General features: G+C 39.0%; 1 protein-coding gene across 3 annotated transcripts in view; it reads right to left on the bottom strand.

Annotated features, from left to right (window-relative positions):
* Positions 1-12,439, bottom strand: part of LDB2 (LIM domain binding 2) — a 306,202-nt gene that overhangs the window by 175,400 nt on the left and 118,363 nt on the right. The window lies entirely within an intron of this gene.

Below are 12,439 nucleotides of genomic sequence, written 5' to 3'. Positions count from 1 at the left end.
TAGTGGGACCTATCATTCCACACCCCTCCAGTCCACACTTTGAGGATGTTCCGGCAGTGACTCAGCTGCAGAGAGTCTGCTCATCAAGGAGGCTTAAGAAGTTGCTCCAGCAGCAGACTGTGGCAGAGCTTGGCTGGAGAGCCAACAGAGAGGTCATATTTTTGGAGCTGTGTCCTGAATGATTCTACTGGCTTTTGGATTTCTGTGATTTTAGGTGAGGTAACCTATTCTATGTTTAGTTAGAGCCTAGCCAGGCAGGGATTTATTTTTGTATTGTTTTCTTTGTTGCTGCACTATATTTTTGAGTAAAAATAAACTCTACCTTTGTTTTGGACTAAAGAAACTGGACTTTTGTGTCTATGCCACCCCACCTAGCAACCCCAGACCCTGACAGTACCTAAACAAAAATATGGACCATCAACAAAGGCCTAGGTTTTGCTTCCTCTTAATCTTTATTAGGATCAAAGTTGTCCTGACAAACATTGTAGTCAATATTTAGTGGCCCATTGTCTTGTTACACTGAACACCAACGTAAAAAAATTAAGTCACATCTTATGATTCCTGTTGACTACAGATACATATAGACAAAAACTTTCCCTATACCTGTTAAATATCCATATCCTGGGGCTTAGTTGGAAAGCCATTTCAAATGTGTAGAAAGTATTGTATTTCAATAAAAAAAATTGTGTAAAAAGGGCACAAATGAGGGAAATCTTAGGAGCAGTACATGTATATTAATTTAATAACCAAAAAAAAATCTTTTGAGGTTGTCTCAAAAATGTACAAGGTTCCATCAGTGACTAAAGGATCAAAACTTTTGTAGACACTCAGGATGGATTAATAGTGGTGGGGGAGTATTATTATTACCATATAGCTATGGGCATGACCCCTTAGGAAATCCCACATCATAGTTCATATGCACAAATGAGAGCAAGAAATTCTACACTTTTTATAGTTTAGACTCATTGTAAAGCCTTAACCCTCTAAGGATACGACTTAGTTTGGGTGTTAAGGCTCTTTCTATTTTTTTTATTTTTTATTTTTCCATCTCCATTTTTCACAAGCCATAACTTTTTTTTTTATTGTTCCACTTATGAGGGCTTGTTTTTTGAATGACAAGTTCCATTTTTAGATGGCACAACTTTGGGTACAAACAATATTTTATTTAGCTTTTATTAATATTTTTGGGTGTGGCTGTTGAAAAATTCCATTCTTTTAGTTTGTGGTTCACTTTTATGACATTAAAATGGTATACCCATAACTGGTGTTCTGCAGCCTGCAGGCTCTGTGTTCACTTCACTTCCTGGTTTTCTTGGCACATTGGTGGGCAGGGTTTCACTTGCTCTGCTATCTGCTATGTTTGCAGTCAGTAATGAGGGATTGGTTGTAAATGAATTACCACAGTGTGAGGCTGAAGTAGAAGCTGATGTAGCAGAGCTGCATTTGAGTCAGTTTACATTACATACAGAGGTGCGAGACACCTTATCTCAGCCCTTACCTCAACCGTCGGTGTCCGACATGTAGTGTCCGCTCCTAGTGTCCGCTCAAAATCTGTCACGGACACTAGGAGCGGACACTAGATGTGTCCGTGACACCTGTCATTCACTTGAATGGGCATCGGGTGCGTTCTTTTGCACTCCGTGCCCGTCCTTCCCTGTCCGCAAGAGAAGATGTCCGACTTCTCAAGCGGACAGAGGAACCCTGCATGCAGGGAAGGACGGGCACGGAGTGCAAAAGAACGAACCCGATGCCCATTCAAGTGAATGACAGGTGTCACGGACACATCTAGTGTCCGCTCCTAGTGTCCGTGACAGATTTTGAGCGGACACTAGGAGCGGACACTACATGTCGGACACCGACGGTAGTGTGAACGCTCCCTTATAAGCCAAATTCAATAAAACCGGCTGATAAGTGGAAGAGCAGGAGATAATCTCGGAGCTCTCACCTCCCCCCTCCCTTATCTGAGGAGCTCCGTTGCTTGTCAGACATACACAGCTCAGAGCTGCTCCCTCCCCCCTCAGAGCAGGCAGCTACGTCACTGAAAGACTGTGCAGATAAGACCTTGGTCCAGGGCCCGTAGTCATAGAAACACATGTAAACAATGAAGTGAATAAATTAAGATAGCGGCCAAATAAAGCAGTTTTGATAAAGCAATGTATTTAGAAAAAGTCTTAAATCCACATAAACTAGCAGTATAGATAGGATCCTTGCTATGGGACAGCCCCTTTAACTTTACATTATACATTACATAGTATTTTATTTTTATATATATTGGGCTTATTATGTTTTATCACCTAAACCCCCCAGAAAAAAACTACAACCTTTTACTAAAAAGTAAATTGATTAAGGCTCCATATTTGACACCCATAATTTTTTACATTTTTTTGCTTTTTATTGGACAAGCTGTAAGGCTCTGTTTTATTGGTACTATTTTCTTACCAATTTATTGGTAACTTTTATTTTTTGTAGACAGTGAGGAATTTACCTTCAGGTTTACGTTCACGTTTCTACCAGCCATATTGGTTTTTTTTTCCTTCTTTTTTTAGGCTATTGTTTGATAGATGACTCATTTATTTTTTGAGAAAATATTTTTGGTTAAGTATATGAAAACATATAATGTATAATATAATAATATCATTTTTTAGCAGTGGGAAGGCATAAAAAAGCCTTGTTTTTTTATGACATTCGCGTAAAAAAATTAGGACATATTTTTAGGTATAGGTTAAAACTAGCATGAGGATGATACTATCAAAAAGTTTTTTTAAAAAAATATAAATATATATATATATTTATATTAAATGTTTTTAATGTAATATTGCAACATGATTTTTAACCACTTATGGTATATTGTTTAATTTTTTTTTTTTTCAATTGTATTTAGTTGCAGGGACTAACAATGATAGGTTAAAAGGATCCCCCTACCAAAATGGTGTCTGTCAATCCTTAAGAGTCTGAACACATGGGCACAGGATCTCATAAGGGATCCTCGCCATGATACATATCTGCATGCAGGAAGAGGAAAGAGGCAACGAGAAAGAAAAAAATTTGGAAGAATATAGTAATTTTCTGAAATAAAAATTGGTTTCTAATATTGAAAATATCTCAACAAGAAATTTTGAAGAAATTACGGGAAATAGGATTCATCTCGATACATGGTCATTTCTAGCGGAAAGTCGGTCACTTTCCGGCTTATCTACAGTCCTTATTTTTTCATTATGGCAACAACAAGAGGAAAACTATTTTACGATCCCATAAAAATGGAAAGAATATTCTATTTATTAAGTCGATAACTTTTGCGTGTGGTGGAATCTCAGGATGCAGACAAGTGTTATAAAGCCGCGTTCACGGCCGATTCTTCTCCTCTCCTTCCCTTAATTAAGGAAATAACAAATATCTTATGACAAAGAAAACTCCTGTACTGGGAACTGAATGAGTCTGTAGAAACATAATGCAGATAGAGATATGGGGTTAAATGTTCACATTCATCTGATCCACCAGCACAAGATATTACCCACCGAGGGGCGCTGTAGTTTATCACTGTACAATTATAGCTCGTGGTGAAGAGGTTAGAAGTTTCTCTAAGAACACGGAAACAATATTTCAGAAAGTTAGCTCAGCGATGGTGGGTTTTCGCTGCAGATTTTGGTGAGCGGAAGGTAGAAGTATAAGGACTTCCTATATATTTCCCATTCCTTTTGTAGCCATTCTTGACTTTGGCTTAAAAAATAAAAAGCAATAAAACCTGCAAAAAAACATAGCCTCAACCTATGAAAGTTTATTGCTGCATGGAAGACCCAGGAATGATACAGGGACTGATTTATCATGGCTTTTGTACCATAAATCTGGTGCACAAGCCATAAAAATAATCATAGTTTTTTTCGTGCAAGTCAGACTTTTTTGAGCAAAAATTGTGACTTTTTAAGTTCTGTGCCTGACATGTAATTTTTCATGATGGCAGCACTCTATACCTCAAAGGATCGGTCATACATTTTTGTTCAGGCACATGGACCCCAGAGGATGTGCCTAATTTATGATAAATTGTCTAGCGGGGCTTGGATTAGCCTTTGGATTATAGATGTATATAAGGAAACACATTTGGATTATAGACAGGGGGTGCTAAGGAATTTCCCGTTGAGCAAATCCCCAGTGGCTGCTGCTGAAACCTGAGCAGAAGGGAATGACAAAGACGGTGAGTCCTAAACTCTATCCTGTCCCTGCCCATGTGCCTCAGCTACCCTAGGTGGTAGAGGACAACTGGGCGACGTTCCCTTCTCTGGATAAGTGTTACACAGAACAGAAAAAGACACATAACACAGAAGAGGAGTCAGCAAGCCATGGTTCAACCAGAAAGACAAAATAGTACCAAATCGTAATCTAAAGAGAAGTCAAAAGCAAAAAAGCAGATGTCAATAATACAAAGCAAGAGTAAGGACAAACGCTTGGCAAGGCCAGAGACACAATAGACAGCAAACACGTGTGAGCTGATGTCCTGTGTATAGGAAGTCCAGAACCTGACCTAAATCACAAAGCACAAAAGTAACCCTAACCATGCCAACACAAAATAACCAGAGTCCAAGAGTAGGTAATCATGAGCGGATACATCTCCTACACCGTAAAATATGGCCAGAGGATGGTCAGAAGTTTGAACGGGTGAGGACGTAACAGGTAGACTTCACTTCAAACTCTTTTTGAATGAATGAATCATTTATATTAGTATTTTTTGTTATTTTATTTTTGTTATCTTTATTTGTATTTCAAAGTGGTTTGCCAGGCTTTATCCTTAGGTTATTCATTAAAGATCAGCAAGGATCCAACACCCAGGCCCCCAGCTGATCATATGTTCGAAGAGGCTGTAGCATTGGGGTGAGTGCAACAGCCTCTTTTTTTTTTACCATGTTCATTGGTCACATTGTTTGATGACGGTGTTACATGGTCTATAAAGTGGAAGTGATGTTCATGGGGATCCCAGTGGTCCGACCCCCGAAAACTATTAATTGATTACCTACCCTGAGGATAGATCATCAATTAAAAGATCAATTAAAATTAAAGTGTATTTTTTCCTATTAGAATACTTCATTTTTTATTATTGCTTCTGTATTATAACCTGTATCAGTGTATTAGTCTAAGGAAAATGTTTGTTCTCGTACCGTTTTAACCAGTGGGTAGGAAATATAAAAAAATTCTATCCCTATGTGTCCTTTTGTACATAAATATGAATTCTACAGAAATGTTTTATAAAATTACTTGAGAAAGGAGCCGAGAGGTCCGAAACATTGTAATCTGTCATAATGATTAGTTAGCCATTAAAAAGGTATCAACTACTGAAGACTATCAAGTTTTTTTTTTTTTTTTTTATTAGTCTATGCCTATAAGTACACCATAGGGTCCTTTGCCTGGACACCACTGTAATTATAAAGTGCTCACATGACAGGAAGCAATGGTCTAGGTTGACCAAGGCGCAACTTTGGCCCATCTCCGGCGCAATGTGGTGCATCTTTGGCACATCTAGTTTGTTCTGAAATTTTTTGACATGCTAGAACTGTGGGCGGGGAATATCAGAAAAGGGTGTGGCTTAAATATAACCCTATGCACCAAAATAGGGTAAAAAAATTCTTGTATAAAGTACCGTATATACTCGAGTATAAGCCGAATTTTTCAGCACAGTTTTTGTGCTGAAAAAGCCCCCCTCGGGTTATACTCGAGTCAGCAAAAAAAAAAAATATATTTTTTTTTTTTTTTTAGGGGGGAGGGTCTATGACCAGCAGCAATATCAATGTATAGAATCTCCCATAGAATAGTGGAAAAAAAAAGATTAAAAAAAAATAAAAAATTAAAAAAGTTGTAAATCCATCCTTTCCCTAGAATAGATACAAAAGTAGGAAATGACTGTGAAACACAAACACATTAGGTATCCCTGTGTCTACTGAATATAGGGGATCTGCAGTGCTCCTGTTCCAGGAAGGGGTTAATAGGAGCACTGCAGATACCCTATATTCAGCCAAGTGGGGAAAAAAAATCCCAGTCCTCAAGCTCAGGGAAGGGGCAGACAGACAACCAAAACACCCCCTCCCCTTCCCCAGCAACTACTGCACCCAAAAACTCCGACCATTTTAATTCTTGAAATTTTCCGGTAGCTGCTGCATTTCCCCCCCTCGGCTTATACTCGAGTCAATAAATTTTCCCAGCTTTTTTTGTGGTAAAATTAGGGGCCTCGGCTTATATTCGGGTCGGCTTATACTCGAGTATATACGGTAAGCCGACTATAAGGTGTTATAAATACAGAGTAGACAGTCTGAAGACAACCCAGATGTATCCCTCAGCTTCAGCTACTGTTATAAATCTGGAATATTTTCAGACCGGCCATCTAAGTTTGCACTGTAAATCTGGGCCAATGAGTATGAAGGCGTCGTTGGCAATGCTGCACATGCTGCAGGGTGAACGGGGTTAAAAGAATTCAATAAGAAAAAAGCTTTCCTTGCTGGCACAGACCATGAAAGGCACAAACTCTTAAACAGAAACCATAAATCGGTCCATCCATAATCAAAATTAGCATCTGAAAGAGCTCAGAGCATCCTTGTATCAAGTGTACATTTTGGCTGCATTCACACATCAGTATAGAATCAGTATTTTTCATCAGTTTTTTTTAAGCAAAAGCGAGGACTGGATTCTAAGCACATAAAAATATAATACAAAGAATAGATTTAGATTTATTCTCTTCGTTAAAACCATACATGACCTTGATGTAATATTCAGGCCAGATACTGATGTGTGAACAAGGCCAAACATTGCTTTGTGCAATAAATCACTTTCCTCAGCCGCAGTTACTGAGGGAAATCTGTGTCCAAGTTACTAAGAAACAGATGAGACCACCGTCCAATGATCTTTGCCTGGCGGATTATATTATGCTCTTCGTTTGGAAACATGATGGAAATGCTGCATTTTTAATGACTAATGAGATAATGTTTCCCAACAATATAATCTCATATTCTGTGCCTGACGAGAAATATATTCTGCCATATTATGTCAGTCGGTCACGTGTAGTGTTGAGATCTTAAAAGACCTTAATACCACCTCCTCCAATTCATTGGCTGCTGCTCCGCTGATTCCAACCTATTTGAAACTTTTTTTTCTAGCCCCCCACCATTCCTGAGCAATTGTTATTAGATTCAGCACCGAAATATGCTAATTAGACTCTACTGTCAGGTGGGCTGTCTGAGGGTAGGGCAGATAGTCCGGAACCATTACCTGACAGTACAGAGTCTAAATAAAATATTGGGTCCTGAAAAGAACAGCAACAAATGCTCAAGAATGGCGAGGGCCAAACAAAAACTCAAATTCTACGCCTATCGATGAATGCAAAGATCAGTGGGTGGTGGAGGTGGTAAAAGATCCTCTTTAAGATCTTAATATTAATTGTATCATTACAGGGGACTTTGCTGCAGAGTAATGGATGACTTCCTAGAGGCCTCCTCCAGAAACTCAGCGGGTTATTAGTAGAGATGAGTGAACACTAAAATGTCCAAGGTTCGAAATCCGATTCAAACAGCTGCACACTGTTCGACTGTTCGAACGAATTTCGAACCCCATTATAGTCTATGGGGGGAAATGCTCGTTTCAGGGGTAGGCAAAATTCGATAAAATTATACTTACCAAGTCCACGAGTGACGGTCGGGCTGGATTCTGCTTGAAGTCTTCTCCCGGCGCAGGTTCCCCGCGTCTTCTTCCGGGTGGAATTCACTCTGACTAGGCATCCGGCCTAGGCAGAGCCGACTGCGCATGCGCGGCTTGCACGTGCATACACGCACATGCACAGTCGGCTCTGCCTAGGCTGGATGCCTAGGCAGAGTGAATTCCACCCAGAAGAAGACGCGGGGACGCAGCGCGGAGAAGACTTCGGAAAGGTAAGAGAAGAACCAGCGTTGATTGGCAGAATGTATAGCATTCTGCCAATCAACGCTGGTTCTGCATCGAACCTTAAACTTCAAACAGCTAGTAGTGTTCGATTGAGTACGAGTATTTTGAATACTGTAGTATTCGATCGAACACCTACTCAATCGAACACTACTCGCTCATCTCTATTCATCTACCTTTCATCTGTCCTGGATAAGTAAATGTGGGCAACTTGACTTCTAAAGCCTCATTCATATGTTCGCATCTGTGTTCCATTTGAGAGTGGTGTGCTGTCCATGGCTGATCCAGCTTTTCATGTATGTGAAAAGCACATCATTTTATTTATTTTTTTTATTTTCTATACTTTGAATGTCTCTGGGTTTGTCAAAAATGGACGACTCTCAGACCGCTTTTTTTCCAAAGATCCTTGCATCTGTGATGTATCAGTGAAGAGTATGTGCAGAAAACACACTGAAATGAATGGGTATGTGAAATACAGATGTGTGAATTAGACATAAGGGAGGATGCCTTGGTAACATGCTATCTGATAGAACAGAAATGGATTTTGTTTTTTCAGAATAATGTAGAGTTCCATAAAAACAAATCAAACAAACAAAAAAAAATTATAAAATGTAAATTTTAAAATAAATAAAATTATATATATATATATATATATATATATATATATATATATATATATATATATATAATTTATTTATTTTAAAATTTATATATTTTTTTTTATTTGTTTGATTTGTTTTTATGGAACTCTACATTATTCTGTAATCCATTTCTGCAGCGGGATATATATATATATATATATATATATATATATATATATATATATATATATATATATATATATATCGTATTTTTCGGACTATAAGACGCACCTAGGTTTTAGAGGAGGAAAATAGGGAAAAAAAATTGAAGCAAAAAAATGGTAAAATATTTAATATATGGGAGTTGTAGTTTTGCACATTGACAGGTGACCCTGCAGCTGTGTGGAGATCTATAGAGCATTTTTTTTCGGGGCCAGATGTACTTTTTAGTTCTACCATTTTGGGGAATGTCTATTGCTTACATCACCTTTTATTTAAATCAGAGGCAAAACGGTGAAAAAAAACCCACGGCGGTTTGAAAACTATCAGTAGAGCGGGCATTTTCGGATACAGGGATTCCTAATGTGTTTGTGTGTCACAGTCATTTTCTACTCTTATATGTATTCTAGGGAAAGGAGGGATTTAGAAGTTTTATTTATTTATTTTTTTTTTAAAGCTTTTTTTCCCCCACTATTTTATTGCCGCTTCCCCCTGGGGGACTTGAACCTGCAATCATTTGATTGCAAGTTCCATAGACGGGAATAGAAGTGTATTGCTGTCTATGGGAGATTCTCTACATTACTATTACGGCTGGCTTATATTCTAACCGCAATAGTAATATAGCAGTGACAGGCCTGGGAGCCTTCAGTAGGCTCGCGTCTGTCACCAGAACAGATCAGCTCCTGCAAGCTCGCCGTGCAGGAGCCGGCCTGCAATTTTAAAGGTATAGGACCGACCCCGGGGTGTATTCTACACTTTAGGGGGGAAGGGGGGTTAAGTTTTAATGCCCGCAATTAGAATGCATTCTAATTGCAGGCATTAGCTTAGGGCCTCCGCGTATAGCGGAGACCCGGTTGCTATCGCAACCACTCTGCAGCAGAGCAGCCGCCATTATTCTTACAGACCCGGCATCCTGGCAATAGAACGGTGGATGCCGGGAAGGGGGTTTTAGACACTGGCCTGCAGCATTGCCATGCTCCTGTCGTGCAGGCCTCGGCACCTGTGCCGGCGTCTAAAACCCCCTTCCCGGCATCCGCCGTTCTATTGCCGGGATGCCAGGTCTGTAAGTCCACATTCGGACTATAAGACGCACCCTCATTTTCCCCCCAGATTTTGGGGAAAAAAAGTGCGTCTTATAGTCCGAAAAATACGGACTATATATATGTCAGTATATGAAAGCAGATGCATGTGTAGGTGCAGTCCGGGGTTGGGTAGACTTCCATGGGTGTAATAATTAAGGTCCCTGTAACTGCAGAGCGACTTTTCTAGACACCGAGGTTTGAGAGTAATATTGCTGTTCCTTTTTATAGCACCTTTATCACTGTGCAGCTGTTCATGTGTGACAGCTGGGGAAGGTGGGGAAGGTGTTTGCCAGCATTGTTCTTTATCTACTGATGTTGTAACTGGCACACCTTATGTTTTTACACTTCGTAGCTTAGCCTTATTACTTAGATACCTATAAAATAAGTCCAACATCATTAAATTGAGTATATTCGTTGGATTATAATGAGTGCATGTGTTGGACATTGTGGCCTGTTAGATCTGTTACATTTGTACTATAAAAGAGAATGACATACAATATTTGCTATAGTAAATGTACAAACCACATGTATTGTAAAAAATGAAACAAGACACAAAATTGGTATCGCCATGTTCATAAGACCCTAAACTATAAAAACAAGGAAATATTCAGATGTGTCCACCCTTAAAGGGGTATTCCCATGTCCCTTGCTCACCAGTCTTTGCTGCTGCAAAGACTTCTTTCGCCCTGGTTTTCTACATCAATTGGTGGGTGGGGTTTCATATGCAAAGCCATACTGTCCAACTACCTCCAGTTTAGCTCCACCCCGCAAATTAGCGTGTAGGTCCGCCCACCACATAGCATGATCCAATGGGGTGACTGAAGGGTCTGTGATGTCATCAAAGGTCCTATAACACTTGGATTTAGCTTGTTCTATATAGAGTCGGATAAATCCTAGTGGGCTAAGGGACCAGGTCCTTCTATCCACTAGCTTTTAGCCTGCTCTATATAAGAAAGCTAAATCCTTGTGAGCAGAGGGACCAGGTGTGTTTTATTTTAAGAAAGCAGCACTCATTTCCCCCTCCTTTGTCTGAGAGCAGGAAGCTAGGTCACATGTGTGGTGCAGACACAGGAATAGCTACAGACACAGGCTCTCTCCCGTGCACTTAGCCCCTCCCCCCTGAGAGCAGGAAGCTAGGTCACATGTGTGGTGCAGACACAGGAATAGCTACAAAAACAGGCTCACTGCCATGCACTTAGCCCCTCCCCCCTTCCGAGAGCAGGCAGCTACGTCACTTGACATTTGAGCAGATAATCCCAAGGGCCATAGAAACGCAGTGTCAACAATGAAGTGAATAAATTAAGATAGTGGACAAACAAAGCAGTTTTGCTGAAGCAGAGTATTTAGGAAAAGTCTTAAATCCACATTAACAAGCAGTATAGATAGGATCCTTGTTATGGGAGAACCCCTTTAACTGATCTCCAGTTTAGCTCAAAAAAAAAAATTGAATTCTAATTAAACCAATTCTACACAATTTCTTGACATGCAGGCAAGATAAAAAAATCCACAGCCTATGAATTGACTGTAAACTATTGTTGGATTACATAGAAGTAATACTCATTACAGGCCATAAAATAACCTATTATGGTCCTGGTGCCATTGGCACTTGACATTGGCAACTTGACACTATTGGTCATGGTTTCCGGTATTTTTGACGATAAACCATTATAACTAGAAAATACTGTAACCTTTGTGAACTCATTTAAAGGGAATGGAGTCAATAAGTATTCCAAAGACATATAGCAGAAGTATTTCTAACACCATTATGAATGTTAGCTAAGCAATAAATTTAAAAAATGTTAGAATACATCCAGATTTGTCAATTGGCCATCATGTAAAGTTGCTTTGCCTAAAAGCCAAACTCTGGCTGGGTCTAGCAGAAACCTGAATTTGGACACTCAAACTAGGAGACTCTTTAGAGATGCCCTCCCAGGCTTCAGCTATTATCAGCACAAGGAGATACAAACAATATTAAAACCCTAAAAAAAAATGTCCCAATTGGGGTTCACGTATTTGAAAAAAAAACACATTTTTTTTTTTCATTTTGCTAAGTTGTGCTATATAATATTCCTGTTCAGTATATCAGTTCATATATAAATGCTCAACTGTTATCTATTAAGGTACCAATTTAATAAAACTGCAGTTTTAATCAAATTCTGTGGATATAACTAGCTGGAGGTTTTGAGTCGGTGAGATCCACATCACTATCTCATATACAATAATATACATTTGAAAAGTTAATAGTTAAAATAATTAAATTTTGTAAATTAATCAAATTGTTTCTAATGTAATTAAAATGTAACTAAACCTTCAAACAACATTGCTTTTCTGGCAGTATTTACATCATTAATAAATTTTAGCTCCTTTCTATGAAATCCTGTATTTTTTTCCCTAGTTATTCTATGGAGAGCTGTACTCTGCTTCTCACTGTATATAGAGTGCAGGCTTGTGTGTAGAATAGATGAAGATACAATGAGTGTGGGGAGGTCATTTCGCTTGCAGTACTACCTATATTATTTCCAGAGATATCATCAGTTGAAAACAGTCATAATTTGGATATTTCCATGCAGCTGCAATTGCAACATTAGTGTCATATGAAAGATAAGATTTTCCTCTTTCATCTGACACCAGAACAAGTTTCTATGT

This window comes from Leptodactylus fuscus, chromosome 1 (genome assembly GCF_031893055.1).
Source record: "Leptodactylus fuscus isolate aLepFus1 chromosome 1, aLepFus1.hap2, whole genome shotgun sequence".
Taxonomy (NCBI): Eukaryota; Metazoa; Chordata; class Amphibia; order Anura; family Leptodactylidae; genus Leptodactylus; species Leptodactylus fuscus.
Note: the sequence above shows the minus strand (reverse complement) of the source record. Positions and strands in the feature narration are given on the sequence as shown.